We start from the raw sequence: 21,848 nt of genomic DNA on the forward strand, positions 1-21,848 counted from the left end.
TAAATCCAGGACTGTTTAGGCTGTAAAAATGTCCTAAATGAGGTAGTTTCCAGTAAACTCTGGACTATCTCCCTTCAGGACACTTGGATTGCAGTGGACGAGCAGTGTGGAGGAATATTAAATGGTTTTTGTGTAGTTTTATGGACGTTTTTGTGTCGGGCCCTATTACTCTCATATAAAGTTTTGGTTGAACTATTCCTTTAACGTGTGACAATGTGCGTCAGGGCTGTTTGGTGTGATAAGCTCGTGTGATCTGAAGGTGTGAAGCTGTGGTCAAACAGCAGAGGACAGAGAGACAACACCCATGTCTCTTCCTCTTTCCAGAAACAGCTCTTAGTGTTAATGTGAGGCCTCGTTTAGACGATCAATAATCAATAACTGATTGACTGACTTTTTGTTGTCTACATTATTATGTGTACTGTCATTGAACTGTTTTTCTTTATAGGACTCCAGATGGAAATTAGCATTTTGCTATAATCCGGCACATTTACATGTTTTTATGTCCATTAATGTGCACTGTCCCATTCAAATAAACAAATAAAGTAAAGTGATTAAACAAACTGAATAAGGAAAACCAAAGAGCAGAATCTGTGTGACCAGAAAGTGAATGCATCATTTATTTATTTATGTATTTGTTTATTTCGGGCATGTCATGGTAAAGATGTTATCTGTAGTGAGTGTGAGTGAGGAAGGAGGAGGGTTTAATGTGCAGTGACTAGAGCTGATCAGAGAGCAGCTGTGACTTGGTTGGAGAGTCAAGATGGAGGAATCCTCTCTGCTCAAGCTGCTCTGTGAGTCAAACTGCTGCAACTCTGTTGCTTTACACAAAGAGTCTGTTTGTCTCACTGTTGTGTCTCTGCAGGTCTGATGTCTCTGCTCTGCTGCAGCTCCACCACAGGTCAGTGAACGCCTCTTTTCTCTGTCTGATATGATCAACAACAGGATGAGCTGAGGTCGTAGCAGTGACTGACCTGTACAGGAGCCTGGTTAATGGTTCAGTGAGCAGAATGAATCATGAATGTAAACCTAAAAAAGCATTTAAGGTTTCAGTAAACCCTCTACAACTATTTAGACTCCACTCAGTCAGGTACGTGACTGTGAGCAGAGCGGTGTCTGTGCGGCAGGTCCGCGGTCCTTTGAGGTTTCCCACCGTGTAGGAAGTTGGTGCACTCGACTCTGAAACCTCAAAGCACTGCCGAAATTTGCGCTGACATTTCAGATGCAGAAAACTGTATTTATAGTTTCTACAGTTCACCGTCATAGAGCCATTAACTCATGAAGTGCCGCACTGTTTTCCAAAGCTTTAACTCTGGTTCTAGCAATTTAGACGATTGTTGTCGATGTTTGTAGAGCCATTGTGCATTCTATATTATAGCTATAGACACATACTATGGCTCGTTTAAAAGGTGAAACTTTCTGCTTCCAATGGTGACAAACGGTTTATTTCCACATGCCTCCGTTCCGGAGCAATCCCAAGTTAAACAGTGGCCAGATTTCATCAAAATCCCTGTTTGTTTTCTAGAAATGGAGATATAGCGTCTTTTATGAAATATGAGCTGTTTGTGCCTGTCGCTCTTCTGACACTTATGTTTCGGGGTCAAAGGGCTCGTGTAAGATAAATATTGTTGTTCTATTCACAAAACCACCATGGTTTTGTGACCACGTCAGGATTGAAGCTGAACGTGTTCGCTAACTAGTCGTACCAAGCGGTAACAGTAGATTTAAAGATATAGGCTGTTTGATCGGTGTCTATTTCAGTTCTGTTCATCATAGAGTTTCCAAATTCACACATAAAATGTGTTAAATGGTCTATGTCCATAAAAAGTTGAGTTTTGCGCAGACATGCTCTGCAGCCATCCGCTTTGAGTCTGCTCCATCCAACTCTAGTAGGCCACTTCCCGTGGTTACACCCCGCCTTTCCAAAAATAGACTTCCATTCTTTGCAATGACGAGAATTCTCATTTTTTCTAAAGATCCCGCAATTCCGAAAAGGCTAGGCACCCCACCCCCCCACTCCGAACAGACGGACGCAATCAGAAAGGAAACAGAGGCTGCAAATACTTTATAACATTCATCCCATATGGGATGGGCCACAGTGGTGGCATGACACGAAAGATTCATTCATTATGCTTCTGGCCTGTCTAGCCTCTACCTGGTCTTTTTACTAAACTTAATCAACTCCTTTCTTCATTGCCTAAACCCAACCAAAGCACCGAAAAAAGAAATTTCTCCCCCGGTCTGCTGTCAGCAAGAGCGGCGGCTGCAGCAAGTACGCGTCTGGGTGAAGTTTCGGAGTGGAAGGCTGTATCGTCCAGGTCTTAAAGGCTCCTAGGGTTGGGCGTATGCAGACCTTGGAGGTTTCACAGCCGAGTACACCACTGCATACCAATCTCCTACATTTCTGATACCAATGACCAATGCTTCCCACAATCCTTGCTCACTGTTTATACCATCTCTCATGGCACAGTGCACGGGTGCACGTACGCAGAGTCCGCACAGTCCTAAAAATTGAGCTTTGCACGTTTGGCAGCACGAAGGAGGTAGGGTTTGAACCCCAGTCTCCTGAGTAAGAGTCATGCGCACTGACCATTAGCCCTGTGGCCAAGTAGCCAGGGCACATGATCAACTGGAGGCATCAATTGCCATAGTGACAGGACCGTCTTGCCCGGTAGACTAGGGTTCAAACCCAACCCGGGCCCTCCTTTGTCCTGCCACACACGCACATGCCCTGTGGACGTCCACTATGAGTCCGTGAGGACCTCAGCGGAGTCCGTTCTGTCCGACTGTTGATAAAGTGATATATTTACAGAGTTTAGAGCTAAAATGAAACCAGCTTCTGACTGCTGGTTTCGGCTCGTGTAGGAGGCAGGCTAACACTACCTATACACTTCCAGTGTTTGAGCTAAGCTAATTAGCGACTTTAGGTGGAGGCAGGCTAACACTACCTATACACTTCCAGCATTTGAGCTAAGCTAATGTCAAAAAACGTGGGAACTCAAAAATTCAGGAGCAACAAAAAAAGATGGCTGGAGTCACAAATTAAGCTGAGCTGTGCAGTTTATTTTACAGTGACAAACAACAGGGCAACAAAGCAAGCCTCACTCTCTCCACCCGAGCTTCTGCTCGGCCTGGGCCTTATATACCCCAAACCCCGCCCCAAGAACAATCAACACCAATTAACCCATGAAACAATAAGTCCGGTAACTATACTCCACACACCGGCACTGAACTGACCTTATTAACAATATTCAACATCATACAAACCATCACAATCAATAAACAGGCTCTATTTGAGCATTTAATACATAAAGAAAAACTCTCCCCCTCCACTCAGTGGGGAGATGGTATGGTCCGCAGCCGACCATACCATAAAAGCAAGCTGCTTCTGCTGCTCTGGTTCATTCCTCCATGGCCGGCACGGGAGCAGCAGCACGACAGCAGCACCCAGGTAACTATGACAAAATAAAGAGAACTGAAAACAAACAAATATGATGAGTAGTGTGTGGTTTTCTTGTTCTACTTCGGTTGGAGATATGATGATGATGAGTATGAAACCAAAGGGGTGCGTGCACTCACCCAAGACAGAGGGGAAAATGTGTAAAATGTACCATGTAGACTGAAGACTGAAGGTGCTTTACAGTGATGAAGAGGGCTTCGTCACATTACCGCCCTCCTCTCCTGCAGCGGCAATGTTTGGCAGCCGTGACAAATAGTCCGCTGCAACATTCTCCTTGCCTGCCTTATGCCGAACACAGAACTTGAATGGCTGCAGCTCCAGATACCACCTGGTGACTCTGGCGTTCCTGTCCTTCATGGTTTGGATCCAGGTCAGGGCCCTGTGATCGGTCTGAAGGTCAAACTCACGTCCCAACAGGTAATACCTTAGGCTATCCAACGCCCACTTGATTGCCAGGCACTCCTTTTCAATGGTGGAGTAGCGGGTTTCACGGGGTAGCAGCTTCCTGCTGAGGTACAGTACAGGTCGTTCTTCACCCGGCTCTCCCTGAGCCAGTACTGCTCCTAGGCCCACCCCTGACGCATCCACCTGCACCAGGAAACGGCGGTCAAAGTCAGGACTCTGTAACACAGGGGAAGAGCATAACTTCTCCTTCAGGCCTTGGAAAGCCATCTCACACTCCTCACTCCAGGGCACAGGGTTACGGGCCAATTTGCAGGTGAGGTTAGTTAAAGGGGCTGCCAGAGTGGAAAAGTGAGGAATGAACCGCCTGTACCAGCCCACCAAGCCGAGGAAGGACCGGACCTGAGTCTTGGTACGAGGTCGGGGGCTGCTTAAGATGGCTGCAATCTTATCAACTTGAGGGCGGATCTCACCTTTTCCCAGCTGGTACCCCAGGTATGCAGTTTCCTGTTTCGCCCACTCACACTTCTGCACATTGAGGGTGAGCCCAGCCGCACTGATTGCTCCGAGTACTCGACGGACGTGTTCCAGATGTTCTTCCCACGTCTGGCTGAACACCACCACATCGTCCAAGTAGGCAGCGCTACAGTCCTCACAGCCCTGGAGGACCTGGTCCATCAGCCTTTGGAATGTTGCTGGTGCCCCGTGTAACCCAAAAGGCATCACGGTGAACTGGAACAGTCCAAAAGGGGTCCTGAAAGCAGTGAGGGGGCGAGACTGCTCCTCTAGGGGGACCTGCCAATACCCCTTACAGAGGTCAAGGGTTGTTATATACGCTGCCTTACCAATCCTCTCTAACAGGTCTTCAATTCGTGGCATTGGATAGGCATCAAAAAAAGAGATAGCATTAAGTTTTCTAAAGTCAATGCACACACGAAGAGACCCATCCTTTTTGGGCACGATGACTATGGGACTGCTCCACTCACTTGCAGAGGGTTCGATGACTCCCAGCTCCATCATCTGCCGCACCTCCTCTTTCAGAGGCTGCACCAAGCGCTCTGGGACCCGGTAGCACGCCTGCCGTATTGGTCTGTTGTCTGGTTTCACTCGGATGACATGCTGTAACACTCCTGTACAGCCTGGTTTCTGTGTGAACAGCAGTGGAAAAGAGTCAAACAAAACTTGGAGCTCAACTGACCTCTTGTCATCCAGATGAGCGAGATCCACTCTGGCCGGTTGCTTCCAGGCTTCCACCACACCTTCCGTGTCATCCTCCTCCTGCACCTGACGCGCCAACAGAGAGGTCATGGATGGGAGGCTTCTCTGCTCCTCCCAGGCTTTCAAGAGGTTCACGTGGTAGGTCTGCTTTGGTTTTCCCTTCTCAGGGTGCAGGACTTCATAGGTTGTGGGCCCCATCCGCCTAGTGACCTCAAAGGGGCCCTGCCACTTCGCCAGCAGTTTGCTGGTTGATGTGGGCAGGAGCAACAGGACCTTCTGGCCTGGTTTGAACTCACGTTGGCGGGCCCGTTGGTCATACCACCTTTTCTGTGAGCTCTGTGCCTCCAAGAGGTTCACTCTGGCCTCCTCCCGGTACTGCTCCAACCGGTCCCTCATCTGGAGGACATATTGCACCACCCCTTGGCCCTGCTCCCTCCGGGCTGGCTCTTTTTCCTCCCAGTTCTTCCTCAGCAGGTCAAGGGGCCCCTGGACAGGCCACCCATACAGGAGCTCGAAAGGAGAAAATCCAGTAGAGGCCTGTGGTACTTCTCTGTAGGCAAAGAGGAGAAAAGGTAACCATTTATCCCAGTCCTTTCCTGTGTCAGAGACAAACTTTCTCAGCATCCTTTTGAGGGTCTGGTTAAACCTCTCCACCAGCCCGTCCGTCTCCGGGTGATAAGGTGATGTCTTGATCGCTGTTATGCCCAACTCTCGATGCAGCTGACCCATCAGGCGAGAGGTAAAGTTGGTCCCTTGGTCCGTCAAAATCTCCTCTGGGATACCTACTCGAGAGAAGAGCTGGACAAGAGCACTGATAAGTTTTGGAGTGGTTATGGACCGCAGAGGAAAAGCTTCTGGGAACCGAGTAGCATAATCACAGACAACGAGGATATACTGATATCCGGCTGAGCTTTTTTCTAAGGGTCCCACAATGTCCATGGCAATTCGCCTGAATGGGGTGGTGATCACAGGCATAGACTGCAGTGGTGCTCTGTCTGTTTTACGGACAGCACTGGTTTTCTGACACTCCGGACATGATCGGCAATATGCCTGTACGTCAGAGTACATTGAGGGCCAAAAAAACCGTGATGCCACTCTGAGATACGTCTTATAGTGCCCCAAATGTCCCGCCCAGGGAATGGTGTGTGCCAGGTGTAACACCAGGGATCTACAACTGCCTGGCACCACTAGCCGCAGGTTATCTGGCTCATTCCCCTGATACAGAACATCATTATGCAGAACATACACTGACCCCCCAGTTTGAACCCTTTGATCAGTAGAGGCGGCAACCTTGTCAAGCAGGGACTTTAACACAGGGTCAGTCTGCTGTAACATTTGGATATTTTCTGGTATCTCCCATCGAACAGGGAAATCATTGTTTGGAGTTTTAACAGAATCAGGGGCACCAGCATGTTTCTCCAACCGCCGCTGTCGGCGTGGCTTCCTGGGCCTGTCAGGCCCCGCCTCACACAGACTACCACACAAGTCTGGCAGAGGCTGCAGTCCGGGCTGAGCTTGTGCTTTAGCCTGGGACCGTGTCATGACAAAACAGGAGACACTCATTTTGGGCTCTAACACCAGTCCAGCAGCATTGCAGGGGCTGTTCCCATCAGTGAGGAGGTCATACAACACAGGAAAATCCCACCCCAAAAGCATCTCCACAGGTAACTTTTCCAACACCCCCACTTTCATCAGATATTTTTGTCCGGCCACCTCCACAGTGAGCTCCACCTGTGGCTCGGACTTGCAGTCACCATGCACACACAGGACACTAGTTTGCTGGCTGTAATCAACAACACATGGCACACATTGTTTCCTGATAAACGACATGGAGCTACCAGAGTCTAGCAAAGCAGTCAAGGCTCTCCCATTAACCTTAACTGGCACAGTTCTGGATTTCCCCTCACCGTCTTGACTGTCACCTTGTTCCTCCCCCCTAGGCACATAACACAACCCAGTAATTTTTGGTCTCTTTAGGGGGCAAACCGAGGCCTTGTGACCCTGCTGCTGACAGTGATAACATACCAGAGTCTTAGTCCATGACTGAGCTGTGGGGCCCTTATCCTGCTCCCCCCGGTTACCTTCAAAGTTCCTTGGAGGAGCCTCTCGGGTGCGATGATAGTCCCTGGTGGTGGGGTCCCGCATTGGTCGTGATGGGGCCCCTCTTCTGGCATTCAGGTACTGTGTGGCTAACTTTGCAGCTGTCAGCCCGTCCTGGGGTTCATGTTCTCTCACCCAGGTCTTGATGTCCACTGGAAACACCTGCAGCAGCTGCTCCAAGACGAACATCTCTCCGATCTGGTCTTTACTCCTCTGCTCCGGCCTCATCCAGCGACGGTACAGGCCCTTAAGACGATGGTACGTCTCAGTCGGTGTCTCACCAGCTGGCGTTGAAGGGGCCCGGAACCGTTGGCGGTAAGTCTCAGCCGAGATATCGAACTTGGCCAACAGCGCCTCCCTCAGGTCCTCGTAATAGTTGGATCGATCTTCGTCCATGGCGGTGTAGGCTTCCAGCGCTTTTCCAGTCAGCAGGGGAATCAGCCGACAGGGCCACTCCTCCTGGGGCCACTGCCAAGTCTTAGCCATGCGTTCAAAGCGAAGGAGATAATTTCCAATGTCCTCTCCTTGTTGATACACTGGCATTTTAGGCTCTTTCCTCTGCACCGCTGGTTGACCACCAGGGGAACTATGCAGTCGGCTTGGTAAAGGCGTCAACGGCTCACCCTGCCCGGCCCCTCCAGGTGGGCCCCTACGGGGTGCTGGCGTTGGGAGCTCCATCCGAACACTCCCGCCTGTGATGGACGGCACGGCTGGTGACGGCTGCATGCTGGGCTGCTGGGACGCCGAGGCCTCCAGGGAAACACGCAGGCCCCGTAGCTCGTCCTGGAGAATATCGTCTCTTCTCTGCTGCGCCGCCAGGAAGCCCCTGAAGAGGTTCATCATCTCCACGAGACCCTCATCTTGCGGCGCTCCCAGCGGTGGTCCCGGCAGCGGTCCAGGCGGCGGTCCAGGCGGTGGCCCAGGCGGCGGCCCAGGCGGCGGCCCAGGCGGCAGCCAGGGGAGTGACTGGTGGTACACTCGGGGCTTTGCTCCTTGTGCCTCATACCTCTGGTCTTCGTCCTCCGTGGAGGCTGCTGTCTCCCAGTCATCCTCTACCTTTTTCTCCAGCGGTGGCTTCTGAGAGCGTAAGCCGGTCCGCTTCTTGAAAGCAGCACGCTCAGTTTTGCGGCTGGCCATCCCACCACTGCCACCAAATGTCAAAAAACGTGGGAACTCAAAAATTCAGGAGCAACAAAAAAAGATGGCTGGAGTCACAAATTAAGCTGAGCTGTGCAGTTTATTTTACAGTGACAAACAACAGGGCAACAAAGCAAGCCTCACTCTCTCCACCCGAGCTTCTGCTCGGCCTGGGCCTTATATACCCCAAACCCCGCCCCAAGAACAATCAACACCAATTAACCCATGAAACAATAAGTCCGGTAACTATACTCCACACACCGGCACTGAACTGACCTTATTAACAATATTCAACATCATACAAACCATCACAATCAATAAACAGGCTCTATTTGAGCATTTAATACATAAAGAAAAACTCTCCCCCTCCACTCAGTGGGGAGATGGTATGGTCCGCAGCCGACCATACCATAAAAGCAAGCTGCTTCTGCTGCTCTGGTTCATTCCTCCATGGCCGGCACGGGAGCAGCAGCACGACAGCAGCACCCAGGTAACTATGACAAAATAAAGAGAACTGAAAACAAACAAATATGATGAGTAGTGTGTGGTTTTCTTGTTCTACTTCGGTTGGAGATATGATGATGATGAGTATGAAACCAAAGGGGTGCGTGCACTCACCCAAGACAGAGGGGAAAATGTGTAAAATGTACCATGTAGACTGAAGACTGAAGGTGCTTTACAGTGATGAAGAGGGCTTCGTCACACTAATTACGGGCGATGCGGCTCTATCTCCCTTGATACTGCACGCACAGTCGAAAGGATGGTGTCTATCTGCTGGTCATGGACTCGGGAGTGAGGCAAGACACGAAAAAAAAATGTTGGTGTAAATTTTGTACAGTTCATCCAGACACGATCCTGATCAAAAGTTATTAGAAGAATGTCTGTGGGTCCACTTGCGGCTTTAATCTTTCTTCTTTTAAAGGTACATTGTGTAAGAATTACTCCCATCTAGTGGTGCGGTTGTAGATCTCAAGCAACTCAGTCATATTTTTCATGCTGCATTCACGTGAAATCGGGCTTAAGGCAGACGGACAACAGCCGCTGCAGGTAACGGCATAAACAAGCGTTTATTTAAACAAGTGGTCCGTCAGCACGAGGCAAAACAATACACGTGACAATATGTTGTCATGGCGATGTGGTATTGTTTTACCGTCTTTCTCTGGACTTCTGTGACTAAAATGACATCTGGTTTGTTAGCGACGGCCGTCTGCCCGACTGCAGGTGAATGCAGCATCAGTGCAACGCTCCATTCCTCCTCACTGTGTTACCGCGGTGACTTTTCACAGACGCCACCTCCACCTGAGCCGACAGCTCCGGTGTCTCCGCTGAGTTTCCGTGGTTACCTACCGTCACGCTGCCACTGAACGTAAAAACATGGCGACACCACATGGCAGCCAGCACCGAGCTTACCCGCTCCATGGAGATATGAATGATATGAACGACTCATTCAGAGCTGAAAGGAACACTTCACTTTGTTGATGGGGGTGATTATTGATGAATGAAAAACAGACTTTTGAACCAAATAATCGATTTTCATGAATAGATAGGCTAACAGAAGAAGTTACACAATGTACCTTTAAGCAACAATAAATTGCACATTTGGCGGCTTTTACATGCTCAAAAACACACAGTTTTTGGTACACACATTAGGGACTTGGAAATTTTCGTATTTTACATACGACAGAGGTGGGGCAAAATCCGTCATGCATCATCTGATTTGCTCGAAACTTCACATGTGATGAGGGTCCACCCGGGTTCCAGTGCCATTGCGAAGGGCCGCCATTCCGAACATTTACTTTCATGTTTCGGAATGCCGGCCCTTAATTATTTATGAAAAAGGGGTGCCATTTCAAAAGGTTGGTTAAGTACTTGCTGGGTAAAACATGTAAAGTGTTAGCCGTGGTACTACAGTGGGTAGAGCAGTTGCCTTCGACATGGGTGACCAGGGATTGAATCCTGGGAGGGGCACATGCTGGCACCCTTTTTCGGCGCCGCGAATAGTCGTGAAGTGCCAAGAACCTGAGCCAGTTTCTTTTTTTTTAAATGATTGTCATTCACACCAGGGGCCTCCGCGCCGCCATGCAGTGATCGTTTTAGCGTCTGGCCTATTTGCCGTGAGCAATCGCGTCAAGCTGGGCAGGAAGTCAAACAAAGAAACACGAGAGAATCCGGTCAATTTTCAAAATAAAACAACCGCAATTGACACCTTCAGAATGGCGGCCCATCGGAAATTCGGAATGACGGACCTTCGGAAATTTTCGGAATGGCAGACCATCCAAATGGGCTCCTTCGGTTCATCCACCAGCGCCTGGTCGATGAACCATCAACTTGATATAAATCCTTCGTGCTTTGTCCAAATTGGCCCCCTTGAAATTTTCAAAAAGCCCATAGGGGGGATTTTTGGAACATGAAAATTGGTACATGTGTACGTTGTCCAGAAAATCTCTGTTCATGATCAGAGCCCCACCCTCAACGTCTCCATATGGTATCATAGGCAATTTCGCTCATTTTGCTCCCTTGTGGAAACAGGAAATGCCCTATTTTACGTGTTGTTCGATTTGCTTGAAACTTCACGTGTGTGATGAGAGTCTGCCCCTGAACGCACCTGCCCACATCTGGTTTCTTTTGTAGTGCAACTGGTGGATGAACACAAACATTGAATTTTTTAAATCCTTCCTGATGTTTTAATGTGTAACTTTATGTTTGAATCCAAATAATCTGCTCTCAGCTCGTCTGACTGTGAGTCCCAACAGCTCTCAGCTGTTTGAAGACGACTCAGTGTCTCTGAGCTGTGAGGAGGACGACAGCTCTGCTGGATGGAAGGTGATGAGGAACACAGCCAAAGGAGGACAGAGTCAGTGTGGAGCTGGATGGGGAAGATCAAATGGTTCCTCCTGTAACATCAGCTACATTGAACCATCAGACAGTGGAGTTTACTGGTGTGAGCTGAGAGAGGGAGCAACAAGCAGCAGCAGCATCAACATCACTGTGACTGGTAAGATCAGACTGTGGAGTCAGTGTTGATGAAGCTGTGTGGAAATGGATCAACTGCTGTACTTTGTCTCTGTGTTGAGGTGGACCAGTGATCCTGCAGAGTCCTGTCCTCCCTGTGATGGAGGGACATGATGTCACTCTGAGCTGTCAATCAAAGAATAAGACCCCTCCCTCCAACCCCCCAGCTGCTTTCTATAAAGATGGCTCCCTCATCAGGACTGAGCCTACACGTCACATGACCATCCACCATGTCAACATGTCTGATGAAGGCCTCTACAGCTGTAACATCACAGGCCATGGAGGGTCTCCATCCAGCTGGATCACCGTCACAGGTCAGGATCACTTTGATTTCACCACCTATTCATCCACATATTTACCTGACCAGGTGAATCTCTCTCTACAGAAAGACCTCCTACCACTCCTCCCCCTGCCTCCTCCTCCCTCCATCTTGTCCTCACTGTGCTCCGTCACCTGGTGGTCATCTGTCCGTACGTCGTCTCCACTGTCGTCATGGTGTCTCTGTATCGACAGAGAGCTAAAGGTATCTATCTATCTATCTATCTATCTATCTATCTATCTATCTATCTATCTATCTATCTATCTATCTATCTATCTATCTATCTGAAAATCTATTATTAGGTTCTTCAGTCTGTTTTTCATTCATATCAACAAAGTGAAGTGTTCCTTTCAGCTCTGAATGAGCCGTTCATATCATTCATATCTCCATGGAGCGTGTAACAGTTGTAAATGTTCCTTTAAGAACGTAAGCGTGGCGGCGCCGGGACGTCATTGAGCGTCGCGCCGCGTTGTTTTGTTTTCAGTTGAGAAGAAGGCTACCCGATGAGTGGACGCCATTAGCTTACTGAGCTGGTTTCTCCCTATGGTTTCTCCTTTTTTTCTTCTTCTTAACTCAGCTAACAGTGAGTAAAGTGAGACCGCTTCTTTGTCATGTATGATAGTATGAAGTGTTCGGCTCAATAAAAGGGCAAGAGTGAAGTCCCAAGTGAACTCTTTTTGTGGACATTACTGTTTTTCCTGCTCACACGACCGACTCTCACTCACGAACTGTTACAAGCGGGTAAGCTCGGTGCTGGCTGCCATGTGGTGTCTCCATGTTTTTACCTTCAGTGGCAGCGTGACGGTAGCCTCGTAAACCAGCCGCTCCCGGAAATGCAATTAATTTCATTTCTGAGGGAGAGTCTGGCCTCATCTCCGTTTTAAGCATTTGGGGTGGGCGGGAGCTGGGTGGGAGTAGTAGCGTTGACAGACAACCCCATTCAGCCAATCAGCAAGTTGGTGTAGTGACGGGGCTTTGCACCAGTCGGTCCCTGATTGGCCAACGTGCTGTGTCAATCACAGCGGCAATTGGCTCGGCCTTCTGAGGGTTTCAGTCCAAACGCTTAGAATGGGGATGAGGCCAGACTCTCCCTCAGAAATGAAATGAAATGCATTTCGGGGAGCGGCTGGTTTACGAGGCTAGCGTGACGGTAGGAAACCACGGAAACTCAGCGGAGACACCGGAGCTGTCGGCTCAGTCACCGTGGTAACGCAGTGAGGAGGAATGGAGCGTTACACTGATGCTGCATTCACCTGCAGTCGGGCAGACGGCCGTCGCTAACAAACCATTTTAGTCACAGAAGTCCAGAGAAAGCCGGTAAAACAATACCACATCACCATGACAACATATTGTCACGTGTATTGTTTTGCCTCGTGCTGACGGACCACTTGTTTACATAAACGCTTGTTTATGCCGTTACCTGCAGCGGCTGTTGTCCGTCTGCCTTAAGCCCGATTTCACGTGAATGCAGCATGAAAATACGATTGAGTTGCTTGCGATCCACAACGCTAGATGGAGTAATTCCTACACAATGTACCTTTAACTTCTCTGACAGGAAATGACACACCTGTCTCCATGGCAAGAAAACCCATCCCAACTGAGCAGACATTGGCTGAGGACTGTGATGATGTCACCACTGAGCATCACTTCTGATCAGAGTTCAGTTCCATCAGTAAGAAGTAGAAACTGTTGTTTCTGTGCTTCCAAATATGTTAAATTAAGTTTTGTATGTTTGAACCGTTCCTGCTGTTTCTGTGACTCTGAACATGATAATAAAGTTTTGTATGTTTGAACCTTCCTGCTGTTTCTGTTACTGAACATACCTGTTCATACCTGTTTGATTACTTAATGTGTCCCATTAAGAATTTGGATTTGCGTTAATGCTCCTTTAAAGGATAGCCCCTTGAGATGTAGCATCTCATTTTCAAGGGGATCCCTAGACAGACATATACATGGAACACATAACAACAATACACTACATTACATTATAGACATACATACCATGACAAATACAAACAAGTACAGACATCTTGCTCATACACGCCCACACACCACCCCTACCCACATAAGTCTAACAAACAGAATAGAGATATTGAGAAACATATAAAAAAAACGGGGAAAGAAAGGAATAACAAAGAATAAATGAATTAATTAGAAACATGAACAATTTGCTTTAAGATATAAGTATAGTGACATCCCGAAACAATGAAAAGAGGTAATAGAACACAAAAAAGGAGGGAGATTATTCCAATCAGATGGGAGCTTTATATGGAATGACCTTTTACCAACCTCTTTTGAGACTCTAGTAACAAAGAAAAAAGGAGAGTTCATATGTCTGAGTGCATATGGCGAATTGGATGGAATTAAAAGTTCTTGTAGATAAGGAGGACAATTGAAATTAATACATTTGAAAAGAAAATTAAGCCAGTGAGATTGTCTTCTTGATTTAGGTTGTAGCCAGTTCAATGAATCAAACATGAAACAATGATGAGTTCTAAAAGAACATCTCAAAACAAATCTACATAAGGAATTAAATAATATGGTCAGTGATTTGAGATGAGTGTCAGAAGTGTTTTGATTAACCAGATCGACATAATCAACAAGTGGTAAAATCAGTTGTGTGATTAACCTTTTCCTGACGTGAAATGCAAAACAGTTGATTGAGCGATGGAGTGAGGTGAGACAACCATATGCTTTTTTAACAATGTAATCAATGTGAGGCTTAAAGAGTTCAGGGTCAATCCAAAGTCCAAGATATTTGAATGTATCAACTTTGTCAACAGGGGATCCATCAGAAAAATAAATATGAAAATCAACTGACTGGGATTGGAGATGACGTGTACTGAAAATCATACTGCATGACTTCTTTTTGTTCAGTACAAGTTTGTTCTTGCAGAACTAGTCTTGAACCATATCAAAATCAGACTGTAAAGAGTTCTGGACTTGTACTATATCTGATTTAGAAGTGTATATAACAGTGTCATCAGCATATACGTGAGTATGACAGTTTGAACAAATACTAGGCAGATCATTAATAAATACAGAGAAAAGAAGCGGACCTAGTGTGGAGCCTTGTGGAACACCCATGTCAATAATTAAGAAGTCAGACTGGTGACCTTGAAAAACAACACATTGTTGACGATTATGGAGATAAGCATTAAACCAGAGAAGAGCATTTCGATCAAACAGTTTATCAAGAAGTAAATAGTGGTCAACCAGATCAAAGGCCTTAGACAGATCAATGAAAATTGCACCAGTAAATTGACCCTTATCAAAAGAGGTGAACACATCATTTCGTACATTTCAACAAGGCTGTGGTAGTGGAAAAATTTGGTCTGAATCCTGATTGAAAAGGTGATAGAATATTGTATGAATTTAAGTACTGAGACAGCTGGTTAAAAATAAGCTTTTCAAACGTTTTTGCGATTGTGCAAATAATAGAAATAGGGCGATAGTTATTCACATCGGACGGATCACCTCTTTTGAAAACGGGAGTAACCTTAGCACATTTCCAGATTGAGGGAACTGAACAGGTGGACAGAGACAAATTAAACAGGTCAGCAAGGGGATACATCAGGGACCTCATTTATAACCGTTGCGTACGCACAAAATGGGGCCTGAAAGTGGCGTACGTGACTTTCCACGCCAAGGTTGTGATCTATAAAAAACTAACTTGACGGGAGAATGTGCGCAGCTCTAAGCAAACTCTGACCCAGGCGTACGCTGGTCTGGAGGAAAAGGGGAATTGGCGACACAGACGGTGTGGTGGTGAACTGAAGTCAGACTGAAGAAATGTAGAGTGAGAATAACTTTTGTTTTTATTATCGGCCGTCACACATTTAATTTCAACCCGTATGCGTTAGATCCATGTTATCAGAATTATTTAATTCAACAACATTATTTTTTGCACTGGACTGAGCAATTGTTTCAGAAACATCTTAGAATCTAACTGAAACTCAAAATCAAATTTCCTTCTCTATATTTAATCACCACCATCTCTCCGTCATATTGTCCACTCCCAGAGTGCAGGAGGAGGAGAGGACGGCGCGGCTGCATGGAATGAAGCATCCAGTCCTATCATGTTGTGAATAATTAGATATTTTCCTATGATACTGTGAACATATGATCGAGAGTCAATTAAATCTCAGCCTGGAAAAAAAAATCCAGTAATCGTTCCCACAATTGTTACATTCTGTTTTCTTGTTATCAAGAGAAGTGTCATGTTTGATCATTCCTCAGAATGTAACTGATTCTGCTCATGATTCAAAGTTTTATCGATCAGTCTAATTACTGTAAATGTATGAATACAGCGGTGAGCCCCGTGCGTAATTCTGCACCACGGCACCGCTGGAGGAGAAAGGAGGGAGAGGGAGACCATGATGAATGGTTAATAACTCGTTTCAGATTAGAACTGTTGTCATTGTTGTAACTATGTGCCGAACCGGGTCCAGCATTTGAGAGGCAGCGCACCAAACAACACCGCGTGCGCTCTGAGCCGCTGACCCGTTGAGGTCCAAAAGTACAAGTACAGAGATGAGACCTCTGTCTGAAGCTATCCACAAGTTTCCGAACGTCATCTATGGTCAAAACTGGCTTCCGGTTTGCCGGTTTGGTGGAATTTTACGTTTACGTTTCCATGGTTTTCAGGCGTTGTCATAGTTGCGGTAAACGCATGGATCTATTAACGCTGGCTTTTAACACAGATGTCAATTTGTGTGATATCCACTGTTAAAATCTGCTGCGATGATCCATGCGTTTTACCGATTTTCATTGGGGGAAAAAAAAAATTAAAATCCATGCATTTACCGCGGCTACTGAAACCATGGAAACGTAAACATAACATTCCAAAACCGGCAAAACAGGCTACGTTTTTGACGTTCGGAAAAAGGTGGATAAGAAGATCATTAGAGACTTTGACCAGTGCTGCATTTATATGCAGATTGCATTCATGTGGTGGTTTGCATTGACCATCTAGGGTTAAAACAGGGCGTGTACAGGGCCGAACGTGAAGCGGATTCAGCTGCGCACACTTGTAGGAACTCTGTGATTTATAAAGGGAAGTTTGCTTAGAAGTGTGCGTGCGCAGGGTTTTATAAATCTGAATTTTTTGGGCGCACACAAAACTTGGCTTTTGGTCGTACGTACACTTTTAGTAACGATCCCACGCACAGTTTTATAAATGAGACCCTTGGACATGAGTGGCAAGTTTGATAAATTTAACTTTGAGGTCATCAGGGCCAGCACTAGTGTTATCTCTCAGGTGACACAGCAAGAAAAACATCATTGGGCAAGATTTTTAAAGGAAAATGAGTGGTCGGAGAAAGTACTATATGAGGGGCTGGCAGTCCAATAGGAGTCAAAGTGATAGGAGCTACAGATAGAAGAGAAATGATGATTAAAACCCTGAGGAATAAGTAATGGATCAGAGATAGGCTCATTATTCAATTGAATCTGGGATAAAACATTTTAGTTATTTCTGTTAAGAATGAGATTCAGTCGTTTCCAGAACATAAATACTACATTACGGTGTACTCGTGGAAGTACTCGAATTAAGACAGCATGTGTCAGTCACCATGGTAAGAGACTCTCTGTCCTAACCTGCTTCTCAGTCCGATCATGCTGAAGCAAAAATAATTTACATGGTTTTACACCAGAAGGAAAATTCATCCTGTTTATATGAGCTCTCAACAGCTCATCTGCCTCTGTCAGACCTGGTGGAGGTGAAGATGACCACCACCTCTGCCTTCTTCCACATCTTCATCGACTCAGCAGGATGTTAGGAGACAGATAACGTGTGTTAAACACCATCTGGTGGTGGTAAAAGCTGCTACTCCCTCATCACTGACTCTCTGAGTTTGTCACCACTGGTGGTGTTCAAGCTGTTTCTAGTCTGTGCTGGTGGTTTTGGTAGCTCTGTAGTTTCTGCTCTGAGGAGGTGTGGAGCGGTTCACCACAACCAACACGGAACCAGTCACATTTTCCATCAGATGAATTCTGTCAAACCCAAAGAACCACACGAGAGAAAACAAGTGAAGACACCAGAGTTTATTGATGCCACTGAGAAACCAGACCACTGGTGCAGGAACAAACAGTTAATAATAAAATACAGAAAACAGGAAAGACAATAAGTTCATCAGCCACTGAACAAATGGTGAACATGATCACATGTAGAAATGAAGGTCGAACAACACAAGAAACATGTTGGACTCTGTCCTGAAGGACTTTGACCAATTTATTTCTACATTGTTATGTTCATATGTTTCATTAAGAATAAACCATGACAACAACAGGATGTATGGAAATGATGGATTATGGGTGGTGGGCGTAGCGTGGTCTCTGGTGAGGAAAAAATAGGTGCACAGAGCAGTAAGACTGAGAATGTTGATTTTTTTTGGCAAATAAGTTGGATGCTGAGTTTCAGATTTGGACAGTGAAATGATCAATAACCTTAAACCAGATGTTTGATGGAGAAAGTCTAAAGTCATTCAAGCAACTAGATAAATATGGATTGTGTTCTAAGGACTCCTATTCATATTTACAATTGAGGGATTACATAATGTCACGCAATGACTGAAACACTTTAAAACAATAACCAACAAAAAGTGTGTAACGCGTAACCTTTTTATGGGTGTAGGTGCTGTATGACTGATTAGATAGATTATAGTAATTTCAGTTTATTATGGAGTATATTTTGGATTTCATTGTAGTGTAATCATTTAATTGCATTCTAAAATGTTATTTGAAGTAATAATTATTAATTGCACATAAACACTGATGTTATTATTAATTTCGGTGAGGAAGATTTTTCTCACCGTGTTGAAGTTTTGGATTGTGTGTGGTATTGGCGAATAACCCTGTAAAACCAGCTTACACATTTTCTTGGTTTTTGTTTTGGAGAACACGAGTCAGCCATAAACTCCGGTGGAACCTGATTGGTTTGATGGAAAACCTACAACAGGCTTGGCATTAACTCTCTAAGGAGGTTCTTTACAAAACTGAAAATGATTTAGCTCAAAAAATCTATCTTATTTAAATAAGAAATACTAGTTTGGAGCAATAAACACAAAGATATGCTTTTTAATTCGAACAAAATTGCCCCAAATCTGGATGCAGCACTTTTCCGTGTAAAAATAAATTAATTACAAAAAGGAATAATGATACACGAGACTCTTTTCACATTGTAAATTATATAATGATTCTCATCAAACCAAATATTTCTCCTTGACCCACAAAGTTCAACTCAAATAGTTTATTCAGTGAATTTAAAGGGATACTTCACCCAGTTAGCGAAATACCAGTCAATATTTTTTTTGGGGGGGGGGGGTTTGCGCAATTCATAACATTTAAAATATTGCTGAACCCAATAATATTATTTACTGTAATAGGTCTTACTCCAGAGAGAGAGAGAGATATTGGAAAGAGGAAAGTTCAGCTATTATACGTAGATCCTCCTACTGGAAGTGAGGAAAATGATCTTGAGCTCAAACCCCTACTCCCAGAGGCAAAACCCCGATTTAGAAGATCATGAAGGTCACCATTGAAGTATTTATCAGTAACAATGTGAAATGTGAATATTTGAGAATATTTGAATTACGGTATGCACCCCTAAAATTTCCCCCCACAAACACCCCCAAAGCTTTGCTATATGGGAAGTCCCTTTGAATTTGAATGTTTGCTGAGACGCAAATTATTCCTTTGTTGTCCTCTATGTTTTGTCTTCTATATACATACTTTTAAATAAAAGATGTTATAAAAAAACAAAAACCAAAACAGGATGTACGGCGGGGGATGGGCTGCAGCAGCAGGACGTCAGTGGTGGGACAGGTGTGAAGGAGTGACGGTCTTCCTCACTGAAGAGTAGAGGACTTCCGGCTCCGGTGGACACTCTGAACACAGACACACAGTTCAGTCAATATGAGTTCTACCTGTCCTCTACCTGTCAATTACTTGCCCTGTCCTATACCATGTCCTCTGCCTGTTCTGTCCCTGTCATCTACCTGTCCTCTAATGGCGCCTTTCCACTACACTTTCACAGCACGGAACAGCACGGCACGGTTCGGCTCGGTAAAGGTGCTTTTCCACTACAGTTGAGTTCTTCTAGTTCCTCCTCAGCGGGGGCGGGGGCGGCACGGGGGTGATCGTGGAGGCGATGCGGGGCCGCATTGTCCGTCTCTCTTTTTTCAATCCGCTCGTCAGCTACAAACTCACTAGTCTGCACCTCGTTAACAGACCACAGCGTGGTTTAACACACAGCAACATTTAACTCAGGTGAAGGAACAACAACAGTCTTGATCAGATCAGTGGTCGCTGTTGTTGCTCTGTTTTTGAAATCTCCGGGTTTGATTCTCATGTCGGATGTCACGCTCACACTCCTCCAGTGACGACGCTCGGTCCAATCAGTGGAAGGCAGTCGGCTGACGTCACGTTATAGCATCGCTTTGGCTGCTTGGAACCAGGGCCGAGGAGGAACTAAATTAGTACCTGGTACCAGGTACAAGGGCTAGTGGAAAAGCAAAAAAAAGCGGGCCGTGCCACGCCGTTCCAGTGTAAAAGCGCCATAATAAAGTTTTTTTTTATTGAATTGAATAACTGTCCCGTTTTTGTCCTCTAACTGCCCCTGTCCTTTACCTGTCCTGTCCTTGTCCTGTACCTGTCTTCTACCGGTGCACTACCTGACTTCACCTCTCTCATTCTTTGGATGACCTGGTAAGGACACCAGTACCTGACAACTGGAGGACCTTCATTCTCTCGGAGTAGGTCGTCGTTTCCAGAAGTTTTCCATAATACAAACTAAATACTATTGTTTTCAATCAGCTAATAAATCTGTCAACAGTTTAAACTATCAAATATTTATTGGTTCAGCCTCTTAAAGGACAATTCCAGGCGAATTCAACTCAGGGGTGTATTTTCCTATCATTTTAGGTCTAAAAGAAGGAATCTGAAGATTTTCAGTTTAATCGCTCCTGGGTGTGGATGTAAGTTCCGCTGCTTAGGCTGTTTACATCCCTCAAAGCCGCAATTTTTTTACACAGACAGCGTCAGATGGAGACTCAAACATGCACCGAGAAGTTTATTTACTTCAAGCAAGCCGACATGTTTGTACAACTAGATCTAATTCAAAGTCTCCCGGAGTCTCGTGCGAGCCCGAAGTTGCAGTGCTGGTGTGTTCACATGCAGTGGGAGCTACCGTTTGTGTCATAAACACAGGAATATCAACTCTTGACTTGCTTCAAGTGTACATTTTTTTCCACAGACAGCGTCAGGTGGCGACTCAAACATGCGCCGAGAAGTTTTTTTTACTTGAAGCAAGTCCAGAGTTGATATTCCTGTGTTTATGACACAAACGGGAGCTTCCCACTGCACCTGAACACACCGCGCACGGCAACTGGGTCTCGCGCGAGACTCCGGGAGACTTTGAATTAGATCTAGTTTTACAAACACGTCGGCTTGCTTGAAGTAAATAAACTTCTTGGTGCATGTTTTGAAAAAGTGAAGAAAGTCGACGAAGGATCCAGTCCACTGCAAGTTTGAGTTATCGTTTTAGTTATTGTCTCGTCTAAACACAAATGAACTGACAAAGCCGCGACTGCGTGACGACGGACGGAGGTCGATACACGCAGGATGAAAGAAAGAAAGAAAGAAAAAGACAGAGAAAGGGGTTAGAAGAAAGAAAGAAAGAAAGAAAGAAAGAAAGAAAGAAAGAAAGGGGGATGATATATAGAAAGATGCAGATAGATAGAGATAGAGGGGGGAAGAAAGAAAGAGGTAAAAAGACAGAGAAAGGGGGTAGAAAGAAAGAAAGAAAGAAAGAAAGAAAAAGAAAGAAAGAAAAAGACAGAAAGGGGTAGAGGAAAGAAAGAAAGAAAGAGATAGAGAGGGGTAGAAAGAAAGAAAGAAAGAAAGAAAGAAAGAAAGAAAGAAAGAAAGAAAGAAAGAAAGAAAGAAAGAAAGAAAGAAAGAAAGAAAGAAAAGAGACAGAGGGAGGGGTATGATAGTTAGAAAGAGGTAGATAGATAGAAATAGAGAGGGTAGAAAAAAGACAGAAAGAAAGAAGTAAAAAGACAGAGAAAGGGGGTAGATATGATAAATACATTAGATAGATAGATAGATAGATAGATAGATAGATAGATAGATAGAGAGATTTGAGCTCAGCGCAGCTCCCGAACAACAGCCAATAAAAAGAGACCATACCTCTCTTCAGAA

The 21,848-nt window shown here is 45.6% G+C and overlaps 1 pseudogene across 1 annotated transcript; it reads left to right on the plus strand.

Annotated features, from left to right (window-relative positions):
- Positions 1-759: 759 nt before the first annotated feature.
- On the plus strand, positions 760-17,425 carry LOC311001519 (annotated as a pseudogene). The gene is made up of 4 exons: positions 760-898; positions 11,043-11,309; positions 11,389-11,849; positions 17,355-17,425. The product of its transcript is annotated as an uncharacterized misc_RNA (transcript).
- Positions 17,426-21,848: the final 4,423 nt, after the last annotated feature.

Source organism: Trachurus trachurus (assembly GCF_905171665.1).
Source record: "Trachurus trachurus genome assembly, chromosome: 18".
NCBI lineage: Eukaryota > Metazoa > Chordata > Actinopteri > Carangiformes > Carangidae > Trachurus > Trachurus trachurus.